Below are 3,563 nucleotides of genomic sequence, written 5' to 3' on the forward strand. Positions count from 1 at the left end.
TAGTCCATAATAGTAGTGGGTTATCCACAAGACTAGCAATGTCAGAAGTTGTTGACTTGAGCCTTTTACAGCTCAGCATACTAATATGGCTTTACTTCTTATACCTTGTTTTTATACTTTTCTGCTGGATGGCTAAGACCAAGGTAAAGGAAGACTTATATAACAAGAAATGTAACTTTTGTGTGTGCAGTTCTATCTTGACATAATACTTGGTTAATTGACCTATTATAGACCTTTCTCATTTTTGATTCTATAGGACAGCATGATAGGGGAAAAGGTAAATTATTTTTTAAAATATGAATTGATTCCATTAATGCTTATCTTTTTTTATTTCACTGAGACAAGATTACTACTTTGAACTCTTAAAGTGTTTGTTTCACCAAAGAAAAGACTTTTCAATTCATTTTGTTTCGTTTGCATGATGATTCATAGCAAAATAAAAAAAAATTCTGAGTTATAACCAAACTAGATTCTTAATATGTAACCCATAGCACTGCTATTAAAGTTTTAATAGAAAACATCATTTGATTGCAGTTTAGAGATAAAATTTGATTTCCATATAATAACTAATATGAATAATAAACTCCCAAATATCTAATATATTTTAGCATTGCTATTAAGACAATGAATACGTTTGGCATGTTTCTGGCATACTAATTCAACACGCCATTGTTTCTTCATGCTGGCAGCTTCACTATCTTGTACCTTGACCTCACCCATGAAGCCTTTGCCAGCAATTAGTTCTCGGCTGTATCAGCCCTTTGGAGTGTCACGATAATTAAAGTGCTATCCCTCTTTAAATGAAGTTGGCTTCTGTGCCAGGCTGAATTGCTCTCAGAAGAGTGCCCCCTCTTTCTGTCTGGTCTGGGGTTGTGGGTAGTTCTGCCATCCTTGGCTCTGGGCTGGGATCCAGAGCTCACTTATTCATAATATGTGCCATCTCCAAGTCCCCAAGCTTATTCTGCCTCTCAACAAGGAGAGAGCTACGTGCTTCCTTTCCCTCACAAGCAACTGCTGTTCATTAGTTCATCATTCATTCATTCATTCATTCATTCATTCATTCATTCATTCAGCTATTAGGAAATGAGAATCTACAGCATGTTAGCCTCATGTCAGTTTTTGGAGTTATTAAAAGTAGGCAGAGTATCGGTTGAAGAATCATGACAAAGATTGTGTACATGCATGCTGTGGAAAAGAGATATATTGTTCTAAACAGGTTAAAAAAAGGAAGCTGTTCAAGTTGGATTTCAAGGGAGCAATTCTTTAGATGTTCTGCAGTCCACAAAACAAACAAAAGTTATAAAGGGAAAGTTGAGTTGGGGAGAGTAGCAAGCATGTACAAATGTGTGTGCAAGAAAGTCACTACCCCCAGGGGTGAGAGAGACTGAGGTGTGGAGATGTTATAAAATGAGTCTGGGGGCGGCTGGACCCTGCTGAGCTTTTCTGGCCAAGGAAGGATGATGCTGTATGTATATGAACAGTAAGAAACTTCTGAGGGGGTTTAGGCCTCATGCGCAGATATGCATTTTGCAAAGAGCACTGGCTGCAGCCTGAGGGGTAGATGGAAAGGAGCAGATGGGAAAGCCAGGACAGCAGTAAGGAGGTGCTGTGCAGAATCAAAGCAGGAGAGTCCAGTAGCTTGAAGTAAGAGGGTGGTGAATGAGTAGAGAAAAGTGGAAGGGGTGAGGGATTGGATATAAGGGCAATGAGGGGCATGAGCAACAACAAGAGGGACAGTAGACCTCTACCAAATTCACTCCCAACAGTCCTATTTCTCAGTGACCTTTCTCTGGATCAGCCTGTGGCCCATTCCTCCACTGACTTGACTTCTGCTCAAACATCTAACCCGGTGCTGTCTCCTTACCTTGCTGAAATATCTTGCTAGTAAGTGTAAAGACATACACTGATGTGATTATTGCCTATCTTCTCCAGTAAAATGTGAACTTCTTGAGGTCAAGCAATCTGTGTCCCCACTGCCTGGAATGTTCCTTGGCACATCACAACTTCTTGAATAATACTGTGTGAATGAATTAATCAGTGAATGAATGAATAAGTCGCTGGCTCATATAACTAGGCAGATGGTGGCATCATGTCCGAGGAGGAGATACCAGAACAGCACTATGTTTGCATCCAGCAAGTAGGTGGATTGTTGAGGAAAGGTTTAATGTGGATGTGGTAATGTTGATGCTCAGTACAGTCTTCTTTCTTTCTTTCTTTCTTTCTTTCTTTCTTTCTTTCTTTCTTTCTTTCTTTCTTTCTTTCTTTTTTTTTCAGAACCAAGGATTGAACTCAGGCCCTTGTGCTTACCAGGCAAAAGCTTATTCTACTGAGCCATCTCCCTGGCCCCAGTACAGTCTTTTTTGCATTTAAAAAAATTTATTACAGTAAAAGACATATGGCTATGAGACCCCCACAAAATATCACTTCAAACACACTCATCCCACCATCCTTCCACTTTCCGTAGCACTGCTGGAAGTCCTCTTTCATGAATGTCTTTAGTTGTGCTGCCTTGGCTGTCTCGATGTGCTAAGTCTATTTAAAACATTTACCTCTTAGGGTCATTCTGACTTTTTAAAACATAATTTTATTGAGAAACAAATAGCAATGAGACAGTTTCAAAACCAATTAGTAGGACAGTTTCAATAATTAATACATTGCATAGTATTGTATTAATCAGTATGGTCTTAATGGATCTGTGAATTACTTTCATACATCTTGGGCCTCTTTTATGGAGTGTCTGTTATATGCAAGCCTCTTGGATTGAAGTGCCCGGTGTTATGCAGAGTTGGGAAGGCTGGCACTGGGATGTGCAGGATGTAAGCATGCCAGGGCTACAGGCAGTGACTCTGCTTCCCTTTCTAGGCTCCTCTCAGGGCAAGGAACCCCAGGGTTCAAATAGCCTTTGTTCTGTGACCTGTGCACCATTTGCATTGTATAGCATTTTGAAGGGGTAGGCAGAGAGAACAAGAATGTAGTTGGGGTAAGTTCTCAACTCCACCTGAGGCTCCTATTCCTACAAGTGGAATGGGCTAGTTGTCACTCCTACACGTTGTTCCACACATGAAATCTCAAGAATCTGCCCCATCCAAAGGGCTTGTCTTACCTCTTCAGCCATCACGGATGCATGCATAACCTTGAATCCCGAAGTCTAGGATGTGAAGCAAGCCATCACCCACCTGTCGCTAAGATGTGCCCCAAGCATTTCAGTCCAACTTGTGCTTTTCCTGAAACATCTGTGAGCATCATCTACCTCAGTGATGAGCACACTCATCACCCGGGAACCCAAAGGGAGTCTTTTTCCATGCTCTTACCTGGCTTCCCCAGTCCTGAACAGTCGGCAGCCTGCAGCTGACTGCAGACACTGCCTTGGTCAGGCTCCTGCAGAGTCTTCCCTCTTCATGGAAATAGTGGTTAAACTCATCACCTTGTCTCCAGACTGTTCCTTCTCTTGAATGCAAGTAGTCTTCTAAAAATCTACAGGACATCTTGTCAGGTAGATAGCACCATGGAATATAGCAAACATTGTTGAATTCCTATTACTTTTTTTTTTTAGTGAAATCTTA

At 41.0% G+C, this 3,563-nt stretch overlaps 1 protein-coding gene across 1 annotated transcript in view; it reads right to left on the reverse strand.

Annotated features, from left to right (window-relative positions):
- Window positions 1-3,563, reverse strand: part of LOC101563306 (Bardet-Biedl syndrome 4 protein-like) — a 21,644-nt gene that overhangs the window by 16,533 nt on the left and 1,548 nt on the right. The gene's annotated exons all lie outside the window — the stretch shown is intronic.

Source organism: Octodon degus, unplaced genomic scaffold, assembly GCF_000260255.1.
Source record: "Octodon degus isolate 3935 unplaced genomic scaffold, OctDeg1.0 scaffold00003, whole genome shotgun sequence".
Taxonomy (NCBI): Eukaryota; Metazoa; Chordata; class Mammalia; order Rodentia; family Octodontidae; genus Octodon; species Octodon degus.